General features: G+C 45.9%; 1 pseudogene across 1 annotated transcript in view; it reads right to left on the reverse strand.

Annotated features, from left to right (window-relative positions):
- The window catches only part of LOC101393862 (acyl-coenzyme A synthetase ACSM2A, mitochondrial-like), a 94,411-nt pseudogene that overhangs the window by 64,974 nt on the left and 11,188 nt on the right, over positions 1 to 18,249 (reverse strand). Inside the window, exons 2-4 of the transcript XR_015548550.1 lie at positions 6,423 to 6,571; positions 4,165 to 4,348; positions 1,213 to 1,423 (exon numbers count right to left, since the gene is read on the reverse strand). The product of XR_015548550.1 is annotated as an acyl-coenzyme A synthetase ACSM2A, mitochondrial-like (transcript). The remainder of the gene's footprint in view (positions 1 to 1,212; positions 1,424 to 4,164; positions 4,349 to 6,422; positions 6,572 to 18,249) is intronic.

The raw sequence follows: 18,249 nt of genomic DNA on the forward strand, positions 1-18,249 counted from the left end.
TTCCTGCTTCTCCCTGTGTCCCTCACTCCAGTGAAAGAGAGCCGCATCCACCCAGTTGTCTAAGTGTCTGTGACTTCTCCATCTCCCTGGCCTCTTCCTCTACCATACATCATTCATCAGAAAATCTTGCTATCAGTTTCTTCCTCATTGTCTCCTAAACCCATCCACTCATCTCCACCTCCACCACCCCATCCACGTTGAAGCCACCATCATCCCTCATCTCCCATCTGGGTTTCTTACCCCCATTCTTGTCCTCCTTCATCCTATTGTCTACGTACCATCCAGAGTGACCTTTTACAAACAGAAAATGATCACATCACTCAATCCGTCCACGGTTTCCCATTCCTCAGTGGATAGGGACCAGAACCCTTACCACGGCCCCCAAGGGTCTGTAGTTCAGCGCCCACCCATCTTTCCAGGCCCGTTTGCCACCCTTGCTCCTCGCTGCCTGGACTCCAGGCACACAGACGTCCTTGCAGCTTCTCTCATCATTTTCAAGCCTCTCTCCCCTCTGTGCATTCCCTCTGCTTGGAGCACTCGTCTCTGCCTCCTCTCCTGGCCAAATCCTACTCATCCTTCAGATCTCAGCCCAAATTTCACTTCCACTGAGCCTTCTGTGACCCCCCTCAGATTAGTCAGTTTGAGTCTCCTTTTATAGCAAGGATGGGTGAACTTTTTCTGCAAAGAGCAAAACAGTAAATATTTTAGGCTTTGTGGGCCAGACGCTCTCTGTCCCAACTGCTGAAGTCTGCCATTATTGTGCAAAAGCAACCAGAGAACCTGTGAGCAGGGCATGGCTGTGTTCCAATACAACTTTATTTACAAAACAGGCTGTGGGCTGGATGTGGCCTACAGGTCACAGTTTGCCAACTTTTCTTGAATAGGTTCTTATGAAATTCTCATGCTACTTGTCAAAATTGTGAATAAATAATTATGTGTGCAATTAATAGTTTAATAGCTATCTTTCTCCAAAGACCTGTAAGTCACATGAGTACATAGACCATGTTTTGTTCACCCTGTACTAGCAACCTCTAGCATAGTGCTTGGCACATAGTTTCTGTAAAGAAATGGAAGAAGGATAGTATTTCCATACGAGGAAAGACAGCACGCTATGGGGAGGGGGCATCTTTGAGGGGGTAGTGGTTGCACTTCTCTGCCATCAGTTTCTTTCACAAGGGAGACAGTGCCCAGCCCAGGTGGTCAATTACTAACCTGCTCGCATGCAGCCCAGGGTCACCAGCCACCACTCAGGCACTCGGGGCAGCACCACCGCCACACGGTCCCCACGCTGCAGGCCACATGCCCCCAAGAGGACATCGGCCACCTGCTGGCTGAGTTCACACAGTTCGCTGAAGTTCCACATCACTTCATCCCCATCACCACTCACCCACCACAGGGCTGGGCTGGGGGGCCACTTCCCAGCCTGAAGAAAGAGAAGGCCTACTGATTAGGTTGGGCTGGTACATGAGCACGTAGAATAAATGCCAGTCCTGGGACTGCCCCATCAACGCTTAGTCAGCTTTTTAATCTCAGAACCCCTATACATTCTTAGGCAGTATTAAAAACCATAAAGAATGTTTATTTATATGGATTCTATCAATCAATATTTACTGTACTAGAAATTAAAACTGAGAAATTTTAAAAGTAACAGTAATAAACCCATTATACATTACCACAAATAAGATACATTTTGATACAGAGGTAAGTATACTTTCCAAAACAAACAAAGATAATGAGAGGTATCATTTTACATATTTGCAAATGTCTTTAACGTCTTCCTTAATAGAAGACAGTCGGATTTTCTTTTCTGTTTCTGCACTTACTTTGTTGCAGGATCACCCATCATTGAGCCTCTGGAAAATGCCACTGTGCACTTGTGAGAGAGTGAAAGTGAAGAAGGCAACTGTTACCTTAGATTTGTGTATTTATTTGTTTATTTATGAATTTATTTCTCTCTCCCTTTCTCTATTTGTGTATTTATTTTGTTTTCCTTTTTTATTGTGTTAAAATATATATAACATAAAATTTGCCATTTTAACTATTTTTAAGTGTACAGTTCAGTGACATTAAGTACATTCACATTATTGTTCAACTATCACCACCATCCTTCTCCAGAACTTTTTCATCATCCAAAACTGAAACTCCGTACCCATTATACAACAACTCCCCACTCTCACCTCCCCACCAGCCTGGTAACCATCACTCTACTTTCTGTCTCTATGAATTGACTACTCTAGGCACCTCTTATAAAGAAATCGCACAATATTTGTCCTTTTGTGTCTGGTTTATTTCACAACATAATGTCTTCAAGGCTCATCTATGTTGTAGCAGACATCAGCATTTCATTCTTCAAGGTTGAATAATATTCTTTTATATGGATATGCCGATTTTGTTTATCCATTCGTCCACTGACGGACATTGGGTTGTTCCTACCTTTCGGCTATTGTAAATAACGATGAGCAGGGGTGTACAAATATCTCTTCAAGACCCTGCTTCTGATTCTTTGGGGTACATACCTAAAAGTGTAATTGCTGGATTATATGGTAACTATTTTAATTATTTAATTTTTAAAATTATTTAATTATTTTAAATTTTTTGAGGAACTGCCACATTTTTTTCCATGGAAGCTGTACCATTTTATACTCCCACTGGTGATGCACAAGGGTTCCAATCTGTCTTAATTTTGTTTTGGTATAGTTTTGATTTCACGGTCTCTGGTATCCTCTGCGGTCCCCATATCATAGTTTGAGAGCAATAATGCAGTCAAAGAGAAAATGTATTGGTAATTGGGTTAGATAATTCAAAATTCCTCTCCATAGATTTCTGCCATTTTGCACTTTGCCCAGTAATGTGTGAGTGTCCATTTCCTCTGTGGACATAGCCCTGTCCACAGAGCATATTGTCAAACTTTTGTATTTAACCGCACTGGGAGGTAAAAAATCTTATTTCAGTGAAGTTTTAATTTTCATTACTCTTCTTAGGAGTGAGGCTGAGCATTTTTTCTCACATTTAAGGGCCATTCGAGTTCACTCTTCTGTGAACTGTCCTTTCATCTACTTTGCCCACTTTTACATTGGGTTGTGTCTTTTCATTCTTGACTTCTAGGAGCTCTTTCTGTGTTAGGGATATTAACTCTTCTGCTGTGCTGAGTTGAACATTTTTCCCCTGGGTGTCATTAGTTTTTTGATTTTGCTTATACTGTTATTCGTCAAAGGAGAGATTTTTATGATGTTTATGTAGCAGATTTATTAAATCACTTCTTTTATAGAATCAGGATTTTGAGTCATGGTAGTAAAGGCCTTCCTCATTATTCTAAGGAGGTCTTACTTTTATAGAAAAGCCAGAAATCTAAATTTTTATCTGAAATTTTTCAATTTTAAAATGTTGACCAAATTTTCTTAAGAACACTCAGTGCCATGAGCCATCTCCAGCCTAGAGGCCAAGCATTTGCGATTTCTGCACTAAGGCTGTGTCATGGTGTCGGGACTGCATGACAACACCGAGATTATGACTTCTTTTAAGCCCATGCTGGCAGATCCACCTCTCTCCTCATCCCAGCCAAGACGAATCCTTCCACCCTCCATAAAAGTACATAGAACTTCAAGCGAAGGCAAGGGCGGGATCAACAGTGAATGGGGTAGAATTCTAAAAGTCCAGGGCAGGAAAGGAAAATCAGAAATTTCCTCATCACTCTCTTTCTCTGATTTCTCATGTTGGAGCCCTTTTGACAATCCCTGCCTAGGGCCATCCTGCTTACACACCTTGATAACAAGGACACATAACTTTCTGAGAAGACTGATGCAGTCTTTGGTCAGTGCTAATTTTCTCTTATTAAACCCAAAGCCACCTCCTCTATGACCCCAACACACTAGTCCTTGTTTCACTCCGGGAGGTCACAACAGAGCACGTGCATCATGTGCAGGCAAACTGTGTGTCAGTGCCCAGGGTTTTTGCTCCACTCTGCACCAGTCTCTTAGGCTCATCTTTCTGCCAAGTTCATGCTCTCTTGCTCCCACCCCACGCTGCCTTCCTGGAAAGTGGACATCTTCATAGCTCATCCTAGTGCCTGACATGTAAGTGCTCAATAAATATTTATTGAATGCATAGGTGATTAATGAACTCAGCCAATTTGTCCAACCCTGTGCCTCGTCCCCACCCCATTACCTTCTCCACGCCAGCCCAGTGATCCACCACAACACTAGCAAAGTTGAACTTGGCAGGGACTTCCTGGTGGCCCCACTGCAGGGCTGCCAATTGCTTGGTATGAATGCAGACAGTGAGCTTGGACATCTGAGCCCCCACGGGATACTAAGCCCCTGGAGTCTCCACAGCCAGTGCATGGTCAGACCTACGAAGGAAACAGGAGACAGAGGTCAGTCTTTCCTGTATAGTCATCAGTTGCTTAAGGAGATTCATCCCAGCCTCATAAGGTTCTTCCAGAAATTAATCTGTTGTGCTTGTGAGTGAACTGGCACATTTCAGTTTCCTTCTGGTGTGCCATTCTCCAAAAACACAACACCCTGTCTAGATCCTATATATCCAGCGACTCCGACAGCTTTGTGAACACCCAATTCCATGCAACAAATCCCTTTGTTCTTAAAATACAGTGGTGTGGTAGATGAATTGTTGTTCCCAACAACTTTGCCCGTTCCCTGTAGTAGGATATATGTCCCCATTCATTTTCATGTGACTTGCCCAGTGCAATCTGGGGAAGAGTAATATCCACCTCTCATTGACTCTGGCTTGCCCATAGGATACGCTTTGGTCAATGAGTGGATGCAACTGTGTGGTTGGTCAGGAACTCTTGCATTTCTGCCCTCTGTCTTGAGAGCAGAATGTCCCAGATAGGTGCCTACCTTCAGCCTGGGTCCCAGAATGATAGCACATGTGAGCTGACCTGAGCCCAGCACATCCATGGCCAACCCACAGACCCATGGGAAAAAATATGCATGGTTATAAGCTCCTGAGATGTCGGGGTGTTTGTTACTACAGTAAATGCTGACTAATACAAGCAGCCTCTATTTCCTTCAACTGAACCTTGACTCAGACATCTTGAATACTAAGCACCTAGCACAGAGGACCTGACACAGAGAATCACTGTAGAAATTGTAACAGTTGTAATTATCATTTCCATCCATGCACTGGCTCCAGAGAAAATAGTTCCAAGGCTGTGCAGGCTGGTCTCTGAGTTCCTCCATGTACACCTTGATAGGGGTTGCAGAATTTAAATCGAATGACCTTTGATTCCAGGAGTCCCACCAATTGGCTGCATTTCCATCCCGTTATCTAGGAAGCAGCAGCCAGAATGCTCAACGTCTTTGACGCTTGTGCCTACTCTCCTATTTTCCAAAAGAACAAGGAGTGAAGATTTCCTTAACAGCACCTGGGCATGAATATTGATTGTCTTTGTCCCTGCTGGTCCTTCTCTTTCCACGGCTGGTTCTTTCTCATTCTTCTGGCCTCATCTCCTCAGAGACACCTCCTTCCCTGACCACCACCCTCTCCCACTCCTCTTTGACCGCCCTTCTCCCAGATACCCCAGACCCCCACTTTTGTTGTGCTAAAGGCCCCGTTTCCTTTGCCCAGTGCGGCCTCCTCACTGAGACCTGGCAGATACTCCCTTTCGAAGACCCTAGGGATTGCACACCTCGCTCCTATAGATCAGAGGTCAGATCATGTCACAGTTCTGCTCAATACCCACCAGTGAATCCCAATTTCACGCAAAATAAATGTCAAAATGTTTACGTCAGTCTTCTCCTCTGTTCAACGGAGATAATAATACTTTCTTCTTAGGATTACAGTGGGAATTCAGTTAGAACAGTTTTCCCCAAAGTGGGTTTTTTAAGGTGATTTTATTTAATTAATTAATTATTTATTTATTTATTTTTTTGGTGAGGAAGATTAGCCCTGAGCTAACATTTGTTGCCAATCCTCCTCTCTTTACTGAGGAAAATTGGTGCTGGGCTAACATCCGTGCCCACTATCCTCTACTTTATATGGGACGCCGCCACAGCATGGCTTGATAAGCAGTGCGTAGGTCCGCACCCAGGATCCGAACCCGCGAACCCTGGGCCGCCGAAGTGGAGCGTGTGAACTTAACCACTATGCCACCAGGCCAGCCCCTAATTAATTAATTTCTTACTGAGGTCACATTGGTTTACAACATTGTGTAAATTTCAGGTGTACATCATTATGTATCGGCTTCTGTATAGACTACATCGTGTTACCACCAATATTCTAGTTTATATCCATCACCGTACACATGTACCCCTTTACCACTTTCGCCATCCCCTAGCCCTCCTTCCCCTCTGGTAACTACTAATCTCTTCTCCATATCTATGTGTTTGCTTATCTTCCACATATGAGTGAAATTATATGGTATTTGTCTTTCTCTGTCTGACATATTTCGCTTAGCATAATACCTTCAAGGTCCATCCATGTTGTTGCAAATGGCACGATTTTGTCTTTCTTTATGGCTGAGTACATATATTCCATTGTGTATATGTATCACATTGTCTTTATCCACTCATCCACTGATGGGCACTTAGGTTGCTTCAAACTGGTGCAGCTACTATGGGAAACATATGGAGATTTCTCAAAAAATTGAAAATAGAAATACCGTTTGATCCAGCTATTCCCCCTCCGGGTATTTATCCAAAGAACATGAAAACGCTAATTCGAAAAGATATGTGCACCCCTATGTTCACTGCAGCATTATTCCAACAATAATTCCAACAATAGCCAAGACCTGCAAGGTGATTTTAGACAAGCAGTTTTCATGTTCATGGTTATTTTGACATGTATTAGGAAAATACGAACAGAACTCCAGATGTGTCCTTTAATGAATGTTCTATTTCTTAGGGTGAAGATATTTTCTTCTAGAAGTAAGTTGATTTACAGCACGGATGGTCTGTGGATAGAGCTATAGTCATGAGGGCAGAATGGGAATGAGTGAAGATCAAGAATAACAGAGGATTTCAGCAGAGCATTCAGCACGATGCCTGGCACAGAATAAACCGACAGTAAAGGATGGCGGTAGCACTCGTCCTTGCTGCTCTAATTACCGATGACGTCTGGGGCTGGGGGTGCAGCTGGGAAGTGCTGGGTGGTGGTGCTGGCTCCCTGTGGTGTGGCTGCAGCTGGGAGTTTTGTCTTTTCCTTTTGGAGCTGAGCTGGGCTGAAGTGACTGTGGGAGAGCTGGCTGGGAGCCACGTGTGTCAGCCGGGCCCCTTGGGGGAGGGTGATTGGGTCTCCCCCACCCTTTATCATCCTTGGCTTGTCACGACTGAAGTCTGAGCCAAGGCCCCTGGTGGAGAGCTCTGACTGCAGCGGGAGGAGAGACTGGTTCAGCCCAGAGGGGAGAGGAGGGGAATCCAGACAGCATCTGCCCTGCAGACGAGGCATCTGAGGCTGAGAGACCGGAGCAGTGTGACCACAGCACAGTGACAGCAGGTGCTGCTTCCCCCAGGCGTCATCTCCACCCAAGCCACGGCTTTCAGGGAGCTGACATTCTGAGGGCTCATTAGGAATCCCAGCCGCGCCCCATCCACCAGGACAAGCCCCAGCCCAAGAGCACTAGTGATGTGGAGTCAGACCTGCCTGTTTTCCTGGCCTCTGGCACCCCCTCCTGTTGGGCCTGGGGCAAATTCCCTTTCTGAATTTCCACCTTTAAAATGAGGAGAATTTGCCCAGCCCAGGAATGCATAAAGATAAACAGCATAAAGAACAAGAGAAAGACAAGTACTGGATATCACTTATATGTGGAATCTAAAAAAGTTAAACATGTAAAAAACAGAGTAAAATGGTGGTACCCAGGGATGAGGCGGGATAAGAGTCTTGGCGTTTAAGGGTACAAACTTGTAAGGAGTAGTAAATAAACCGTAGGGATCTAATGCACAGTATAATGAACATAGACAACAATATTGTGCCATAATGATGTAATGTGACAAATATCGCTACATCAGCAATCATATTACAACATATGAATGTATCAAAGTAACACACTGTACACCTTAAACTTACACAATGTTACGTCAGATTTGTTCAATAAATAAAAGAATAAGTAAATCACTTTGACACGATTTTTTCCTTTTTAAGGGCTAGGAAACCTTAAGGGGGTCATTTCTGTCATTTCCCTGGCACTCATTGGAGAAAGACAAAATTCTGAAACCAGGTCATTGTGAATCAGTTGTGAAAGGCGAAGCATGTGTGGACGCTGGAGCTGGACTCCTTGTGAGATACTAGCCATGTGAACTTCAGCAAACTGCTTAACCTCTCTGTTCCATCTGTAAAAAGAGGATGTTATCAGCACCTGTCCAACAGGATGGCTGAGAGGTAACATTTAGAGCTGTGCCTGGACATAGGTGGGGCCGAGTGTGAGCTGTTCTTAGAAACACTGACCTGCCTTGCCCACCTCAGGGCCTTTGCACATGGGTATCCTTTGTTCAGAAAGCTCAGCCCCAGTCTCTTGGTTTACCGCCACCTTTCCTTCAATCCCAGCTCAGGGGGGACCTCCTTATGGAAGACTCTCCTGATACCCTGGGTGCCCCCCAGTCTTGATCAGCCCCCAACTATGTTTTAACTGTAGTGTTTCCTTCATAGCATTTATCACAGTTGGGCATTATTTGCATTATTCTTTGATGAATAATATCAACCTCCCCACTAGACCGTAAACTCCACAAGGCTAGTGTCATGAGCTGAACTGTGTCCCCCCAAATTCATATGCTGAAGTCCTAACCTCCAGTACTGCAGAATGTGGCTGTATTCAGAGACGGGGCCTGCAAAGAGGTGAGTAAGTTAAATGAGGTCGTTAGGGTGGGCCCTAACCCAATGCGACTGGTGTTCTTATAAGAGGAGATGAGGACACAGACACGCACGGAGAACAGGCCATGTGAAGACACAGGAGAAGACAGCAGTCTACAAACCAAGGAGAGAGACCTCAGAATGAAAACAACCCTGCCAACACCTTGATCTTGGACGTCCAGCCTCCAGAACTGAGGAAATAAATCCCTGCTGTTAAAGGCCCCCAGTCTATGGGACTCTGGTTGGCAGCCCGAGCTGGCTGATACAGGGAGGGACTGGGTTGGCTGTTGCTTATCATTGTATTCCCAGAGCCCAGCACTGAGTAGGCGCTCAATAAATAATGATTGGTGCGTGAGTGGAAGTGCTGGGGGTCGGGTAAGCAGCACTGGGTTCACTCTGAGTTTCCATATGCTTCTTCTCCACCTGGCTGGTCTCAGCTGCCCAGAATCATCCTTTCTGTTTCTGGGCCTGGGACATGACTTCAGGTCCTCGCGTCCTTCCTGGGTAAGACATACAACACTGGCATTTGGGGACAATGACTTAGGATGTGGAGAAAGAACCAGACACAAGGCAGAGTGTGGTTTGGGGGGATTGTTTCTTTAAAATAATTTTTTCATTAAAATCGTTATATATACTTACTGAGAAAACCTGGAAAACAAGAAATGTAGACGAAAAGAAAAAACCATCATCCATTATTTTCAATACCCAGGAAAATTACTATTAACATTTTAGTATATTTCCTTCTCATCATTTTTCCATCTACAGTTTTTCTTTTATCTTTCAAAGCTGTGACTCTCCAGTATTCACATATTATTTTTGTTCTGATTTAAAATTAAGATAGCTCAAGATTTCCCCAAGGCATATTTTTAATGGCCACATGATATCTTATTGAGTTACTCTACTACAACTCAGTTAATCATTACTCTATTGTTTGGATATTGATTTTTTTTCCTTATTTTGTTTTGACGATTTTAAACAATGCTACAGTAAACATCTCTTGAATCCTTCCTTTTGTAGTGATTCCCAAAGATGGAATTTCTGAGCTAAAGGGTATGACCAATTTTTTATGGCCCTAAATATGATTACCAAATGGCTTTATCAAAAGGGTCAAGTGGTTACACTCCCACCGACAGTGAAAGAGATCACAAGTGCTCTGACGCTCTGGTGACCCGTCCCTCAGAGGGCCAGCTGCAAGCTTTTAGGAAGTAAGACCAGTGGGCAGCTGCTGAAGACGCCTCCAGACAGAGGGGGAAGTCAAGCCACCAAACATTTGCTAGACTGGGCAGTGGCCATGCACTCTGGGTCAGTAATGTTCTCTTCCAGGGTCATCCAGTGATTCTGGAGATGCCCATTTGGAAGCCGAGAGCCTTTGATGTCACAGGGTTGAAGGAATGATGCTCCAAGTGGGGACTAAGCAGTGACCCCACCAGTTCCCCTTAGAACCTTCAGAGGCCTGTGGGGCCCTTCTGGGGTTGTATCTTGTCTCCTCCACTCTTGGCTTCTCAGTTTACTCCTTTGGATCTTTCCAGAAACCATCTTGGGCAATTCTGAAACTAAGGCCACCTAGTGACCATAAAACAAAAACAAAAACACCTTGAAATCATCATTTCCCAGAAAGACTTTTGTCTCAAAAAGAGTCATTACCATCGACCACTTCGTCAGAAAGCCTCCATGAGTCACGGTTTTCTCCAAACGGCAACAATCAAATCAGCCAGAGCCTGGAGCACGTGATCTTGCCCACAGTGTTTCAGCATCACCCCCTGAATCTGATTTACAGTCACTTCTTAGAGGAGGAACAGAATGTGCTTTGGGGAGGCCCCGTGAACAGACAGGGAGAAAAGGCTGCAGCAGCTGCTGGGCCTGTTTGTGCCTTCATCTCCCCAGCGCCGAGCCCGGAGTGGGAGCCCAGGTAGCGTGCGCCCTCCTGAGTCCCCAGCTCATCATGTCCTAGAACCCCCGATGTTTACCTTCCTGGGGTACTCGTATGGAGCAGTCACCCTTTTCATGAGCTCCTGGAGCTCCCGGGTTAGTTCCTCTGAACCATGAGAGGAGTAGGCTGAGAAAGGACTATGAACGCCTTTACCACCTGACAAAAAAACAGTCAGGCCTTGTATAACAACTCTTTTCTCCTTAACCCAGCCTGTGAATAGGCGCTCACTTTTCACCAGCCCAACAAGCAAGTTCTACAATTCCTTGGGCTCAGCCAGTGAAATGGATAACACCAACTTTTTTCTGTTGTCTTCCTTTCCAGGACCAACTCAGGAGCACTGGCTTTTGTGGAATGATTTCAGACTCCTACCTATTTCCCAAACTAGTCTCCATACCTGAAGTGACACCCTTAGGAGCCAACGTGCTTCTCTTAGGATGCACATACTTTGGAGAAAAAAGCCTCACAAACTCCTTAAGTCCCATATGTCCAGGTTTTCCTGACTAGGAAGGTAACGGCATAGGTTTGGAGAGGCAGGATCGGGGAACAGTGCAGACCACTTTCAAGGGGAGGGGGCTCTTTCTGAGACTGCATGTGTGAGCGTCTGCAATCAGTGAACGTTTTGCTGCACGGCCTCTATTCCAGGCATCCTGAGGGACATGCTGCACCTTGGCTCTCTCTGCCCACGTCTTTCTTGCAGGCTGCCTCCTGCCAAGGAGGAGGAAGAGTCCCAAACTCAGGCACAACAAAATGTGGTTTCTGGTAGGAACAGAAGAGTCCAAAGGCCAGGAGGTTGCTTGTTCATACCAGCATACAACTCTGTCAACACATCCTGTTAAGCAGTGGTTCACTGTCCTTGCATACTTCCAAAGGTGGGCATCTCACCGCCATTTCATGTTCAGACAGATGTGGCTTTTAGGAAGGGCTTTCTCTTACTGCCAAAACTACCAAACATTTATTGAGCACTTTCTATGTGCCAGGCTCTGTTTTGAACACTTTACATGGATTAACTGTGAGCACACAGCCATTCGTGATAGCCCCAGCTAATTCACGGCATGCAGAACTAGGCATACTTTTCCAGGTGTCATTTCTCCAGCATGTAGATGGGATTCTCACCTCCCTCATTCTACATTAGTGGCCTCAAATTTTAGTGGGCATCAGAATCACTTGGCTGGGGGCTTCTGGTCAAAATGAAAATTCCTTGGGATGCATCCCCAGTCACTTGGATTCAGCAAGTCTGACTTGAGGTCTAGAAACCTGCATCTTAAACAAGAACCCCAGATGATGCAGCTGTGAGCAGTCCAGGGCCCAGACTGAGCACCACTCCTCTGGCCCCAGTGCTTCTGAGAATGTAGCTTGATGTTGCACCAACTTTCATCAAGTAACTACATACAACTTCAGGATTACGTTGGATATACAGCCAGTGAAAAGTACACAGTTCAGCTTATGACCTTATTTCTCCCATTCTATCCGTTCCTCTGGGACTCCTGGGAAGGAATTGGCATTTCTCCTGAGAAAAGTTAGCTTATTGAATTTGACACATCTTTCTGATAGATCAAGGTCACCTTGGATACTTATTCTGGCATCCCTCAAGTTGGCTATTCCCTCCAGGTTAGAGCCATCAGTAACTACGTCTGGGGCACTTGCTATGTCCTCATCTGCAAATGGAAAAGGACTTTCTATGGGACAGAATAGAGGACAAAGCTCGCACCTACCACCACCATCTCCCGCCGACAGTCAGCCTCTTTTGCACCCAGTTCTGCCTCTAGTTGTTATCAAAGTGTTGGTATCTTCCCATGGTGTCCCTCTAGAGAGTATTTATGTCTCTAAAGACATGAGGGCAATGCTCAACCAAAACTAATGTGTGTCTGATGGTGGCATTTCAGACTCTATGGTGCCTGGATAGGGGAAAGATATGGGGGAATCTAGGCCTTCCAGATTATTCTGCTGGGTGCTAATAGGCACAGAACCAGGAGGCAATGTTCTTGGCTGGACTCGTTACCTCTCCTCTGACGGGGTCTGGGCTGCTGACCACAGCAGACTCCAGGACAGCTAGGTGCTCGGCAAGGGCACTTTCCACTTCAACGGGCCTGATCTGATAGCTGGAAGAGGAAAGCAAACTTTTCCACGTGACCTCCCCACCCCCGTGAAGCTTCGAAGGGAGAAGAAAAGAGCAGACAGCTTGACCTTGTGGAATTGATCACATTGTCGTTTCTTCCCATGAACCAAAAGCAGCCATCCTTGTCCAGGTGGGCTCGGTCCCCCGTGATGTAAAAGTCCCCTCGTTCTGATGCGGCCGTCTTCTCAGGATTGTCCCGAAAGACAAAGAAAGCCCAGGAAGGGCTGGCCATCTGGGAACAGCCACTCTGGCCAGCTACGGCCCGAGCAGCCCCATGCAGGAGGCTGGGGCTTCCTCAACAGGAAGTCCAGCAGTCCCCAAAGCCCGAAGTGGCCAGAATCCCCCAGTGGACAAGGAGCCGTGAATTTGTCAGTTCTCCCTCTTTTAACTGGAAGGAAGCTGTCAGGAAATGATTAAGGACGGCCACCCACTACCATCTTTAGAGGGGTCCTGGGAAGCATAGTTGAATGCAGGAGGGAGGGCACAGGCTTGGTTTTTAGGACAAAAAAACACACTGATACTGTGTGCTCAGGAATCACTGAAGGTAGAAAGTGAGGGGCTGGCCAAAACGCAAGGGTAGAGGAAAGAGAAAAAACAACTCTGATTCTCAAAGTTTTAAGAAAAAGCTACTACTCAGCAAGAAAAAGAAACAAATGACTGAGGATGTGCAACAACATGGATGAGACTCAAAGACACTACACCGAGTAAAAGAAACCAGACACACACACACATTAACACTTTATGATTCCATTTATATGAAGTCATTTTTTTTAAAAAGGCAAAATTATTCTATAGTGACAACAAATAATTTATCAATTGCCTGGGGCTTGGGGCTGGGCAAAGGGGCACAAGGAACTTTTAGAGGTGATAAAAATGTTCCATATCTTGATTGTGGTGGTGGTTACACAGGTAGACACATTTGTCAGAAGTCATTGACCTGTATATTTAACACAGGTGCATTTTATTGTATGTAAATTATGCCTCAATTTAAAAAATGCATTCTGAGAAAAAAGAAAAAACTAAGCTATCAACACCTAAAAATAAATCTAATACAAAATCTGTAAGAAATGTACACAGAAAACTTAAAATTCTACAGAACTTTAAAGAAGATGTAAATAAATGGAAAGATAGAAAAACTTAATATCATTAAGATGTTAAATATCCCCAAATTGATCTACAGACTTAATGCAACCCCAATTAAAATGCTAACAAACATTTTGCGTGGAACTTGCCAAGATGACTCTAAATGTATATGAAAGAGCAGAGGGCCAAGAATAGGTTAAACACTTCAAAGAAGCTGAGTGAGAAGGAGAGACGTGCTCTACTAGACGTCAAGACTTATGAGAACGGTTCGTGGACAAGGCTCTCTGGTACCAGCACAGATAAAACAAGTGACAACTAAGTAGAAGTGCCCAAACTTATCTATCTATGGATATATCACACTTCTATATCTGACCAAGTTGACAGCACAGATCACTGGGGAAAGGAGAGTTGTTCAACAAATTGGCTACCCATGTGGAAAAAATAAAATAGATCCCCACCTCATACCATACATAAATCAACCACAGATGGATTAGAAACTTAAATGTCAAAAGCACAACTTTAAAACTGTTGGAAGAAAATGTAAGTGAATATATAGTTCCTACCTCAGGGTAGAAAATGCCAGTAAATAAGACAACCAAAGCACTAACCAAAGAAGAAATGACTTATTGATTCGACTACGTGAAAACGAAAACTTCTATTCAACAAAAATACCTTAAAGAAAGTGAAAAGATAAGCTACAAAGTGGGAGAAAATGTTTGCATCTGATACAACAAAAAAAGGATCAGTATCAAGAATATATTAAGAACTCTTGTAAATCAATTAGAAAAGACAAACAACTCAATAAAAGTTGGCAAAGGCATGAACAGGCGTTTCAAAAAGAAGGAATAGAAATGGCTAATAAACATATGAAGAGATATTTAACTTCACTAGTAACCAAGGAAATGGAAACAATACCATGAGATAACATTTTACACTTGCTAGACTGTCAACCTACTACACTTCACTGAACCATTTCTTCAATTTTGAGTTTCTCCTCCATTTTTCAGTTATAAAAAATGCTGCAGTGAACATCTTGGTGTGCCAAACATTTTCCTGCATTTTGAGTTCTTTTCTTTGTAGAAAGAAAAGATGGAATATCCAAAGATGGAATTCCTGAGCCAAACAGTATGACCAGTTTCACAGCCCTGGATATCAAGTTACTTTATCAAAAGGGCCAAGCTGTTACACTCCTACTGGCAGTGAAGGGGATCACAAGTGTCCGGAGACCATGGTGACCTGCCCTTAGGATTCTTTTGGAAATGTAAATTGGCACAAACGCTTTAGCAAAATTAAACTTATTAATTAAATTTTAAACTTATAAATTAAACTTTCTTGTAAAGTTGAACATCCCCACATCCCATGATCTAACAATTCCACACCTAGATATATTCCAAAGAGCAACTTTAGTATCTGTGAACCAGAGGCATGGACAAATGTGTTCATAGCAGCAGTTTTCCAGTAAATGGCTGGAAACAAGACAAACGACCACATATGCGAGAATGGGTAGATAAATAAATAGTGATTTATTCACACAACACATATGTAGGGCATTGATAGTTATAAAAAGGCCTGGAGGTGTGCTGCAGCATGAGAAACATGCTTGTATGTGACAGAGGGGGACACTTCCCTCACAGGCGGAAGCCCCTGGACGCCCCCTCCTCCTGGCTTGCCCGTGGCCCTGGCAGCTCAGCCTCCATCCGTCTTTCTGTCTCCCCTCCTCCTGCTGCCCTGAGGCCCAGCCCCTGAGCCGGCTCCCCCTCAACATCCTGTGCTTTCCATATTGTCCTGTCTTGGCTCAGACACAACAGATGGATTCCCTTCCTTGAAATGATAATTAAGTTTCTCCTTACTGAGGGATACCCTCATGACATGTCTTCAAAGTTTAAAAAAAATTAAAATTGAAAAAAAATCCAGACTGTTAATGGTCTAAATGAGCACAGGGTGAGAGAAGGTCCCCCAGGCTCCTGATAATGAGGGAGCCCTGGTCCTGGAGGGAGAGGGGGAGACGGTGAACTTGACCCCCCTGTGGCCTGTGTGTAATCCTTTCATCTATTCAGTGTTTTCGCCATCATCACATTTTTCTGAGCCCCTTTCTGCACCTGGCCCAGAGCTCACAGGCTGCAGAGGTCACCAGAGTGTGATCACAGCACTGGGGAGGGGGGGTCCCAGGTGAGGCCAGAGGGGGCTGCAGGAGGGAGTGGGGATCAAGAATGGCTTCATGGAGGAGGTGACATCCAAGCTGGGCCTCCAAGGATGAGCCACCACCTAGCCAGGGCCTGGCACCGAGCAGGAACCAAATACATGATGAAAGAATGAGTGAGTGAATGAATGAATAGGCACCCACCTAACAGACAGCAAGGAGGGGCAGCCAGCCCAAGCCGAGGCATGAAACATAGGGCACTCTGGGGAACATGGGGAGGGGCTGCAGTGGGGTGCCAGCCTCACCCCCTTTCTGGGCATTTTGCCGCCACAATAGCTGTGCTCCGGCCGCTCAGGAGCCCTGGTCTGCCCTCTGCTCTGGGATACTGCTTGTCATTCCCAGCCACACCCATGTGCGTCACTTCCGTGTCCCCATGTATAACTGTACCAGCCTCTTGGGGGTTTGTGAAGAGGGGGAGGTCGGTGTGCAGCCCAAGGCTGAAGCTGTGAGGGAGAGGATCAAGGGGTTCCCGAGGTGCTGGATCCACGGGGTGGCAGGCATCGGCAGGGCGGGGTGGGGAGGAGCCCTGCCCAGGGGTTGAGGATCCTGCTGGTGGTGGCTCCCTCACCAAGTGGGACTTCATGGAGAGGAGGCAGTTGTGGGGCAAGGGCTGAACTCAGTTTGGGACATGCTGACTTCGAGAAGCTCAGGGGACACTCAGAGAAGTCTAGGAGGAGGTGGATGTGGGGGTGAAGGTGCGACAGAGGGTCAGGGTCAGAGCTTGAGACCCAGAGGAGACGGGGCAGAGGGACAGTGGAAGGGGCTGGAGGACGTCGAGGACGTTCATTAACTGGGGTCATCAAGGCAGAGACTGCCATGTTGATTTCACAGCCTCCTGATGCCTAACAGAGCTGGGCCCACTCAATAAACGCATACTGACTTGACTCAAATTTGCCCATTTCTACTTTAAATCACAGAATAGAACAGAATTTCCTGAACTCAGGTTAACTGGCTAGAAAGGTGAAACCAAGGATTACAAACAAAAGCGGAATAGAGACTCAAGACAAAACTAAGAATCCACACTAATAACTAAGACTCTCAAACATGCAGCCCACTGTCGCCTCAGGGCCTTTGCACTTGCTGGTCTTGCAGCCTGGAACACTCTACCCTCTGCATTGCTTGCTCCCTAAACACTTTCAGGAATTTGCTCAAATGTCCTTCCTGACTTTATTTTTCTCCATGGTACATATCACCGCCTAACTTTGTGTATATTTTACTTATTTTTTCTCTGTCTCCCCCACTAGGCTGTCAGCTGTATGAGAATGGAGACCTCTGCCTGCTTCGCCCGCTGCTGTGCTCAGTGTCTGAAGCCGGCCCAGCGCGCAGTAGGGCCTCAGTGACGTGCGCCGGGCTAGTGAACACTGCAGGCCACAAACAAGCACGTTTCCAGGAGTGCTGAGCGTTCTTCGCTCATTCGCTGTTTGTGGAGCCCCGCTGTATGCCCGGCCCTGACTTAGGCTGCAGGCACGGAGGGCAGTGAAGGAGATGAGAAAACACTGCCCCCATGGAGCCAACATCGCAGAGAGGGACAAAGAGTGAGCAGAGCACAGCAGGTTAGAAGGCAGAAGTGCTACAGAGGAAAAGCAGGGCTCGGGGATCAGGAGGCAGGGGCTGGTGGGGACAGTAGTGGGAGGAGACGAGAGAGGTAGAGGGCCCCAGATGGTGCAGGGCCTGGGGGCCCCGGTGAGGAGTTTTCCTCCGAGTGGGGAGAGTCAGGGTGGGGTGCTGAGCAGGGGGCCAGGCCCTGAACGCTGTGAGGGGAATGAAGTGGGTGATGGTAGGGAGACTGGGGTGGGGAGTCTGTCACTGTAGATGGAGTAGGCAGGGAAGGCTCCACTGAGGAGGTGACATTTGAGCTGAGCCCTTGTCTGGACCATGTTTCTAGCTTCTGTAAACCTGATGCTTTAGCATCTGTCCTGCGTGCATAAGCGGGACACGCCTTATTCTGAATCCCAACTCGGCCTCCTGCCTCCCTGTGGCTCCCTCCCCCCACCCTCAGGAAGAATCCTCCAGTCTTGGGCCCAAATACAAACCAACCAATCCAGTGTCAACGCACACCCCAACCACCTCCTCTATTGGACACTCATACTCCGGGCCACTATCCCCCTGCCCTTATCA

The sequence above is a fragment of the Ceratotherium simum genome, chromosome 26 (assembly GCF_057802395.1).
Source record: "Ceratotherium simum simum isolate JZ-2026a chromosome 26, ASM5780239v1, whole genome shotgun sequence".
NCBI lineage: Eukaryota > Metazoa > Chordata > Mammalia > Perissodactyla > Rhinocerotidae > Ceratotherium > Ceratotherium simum.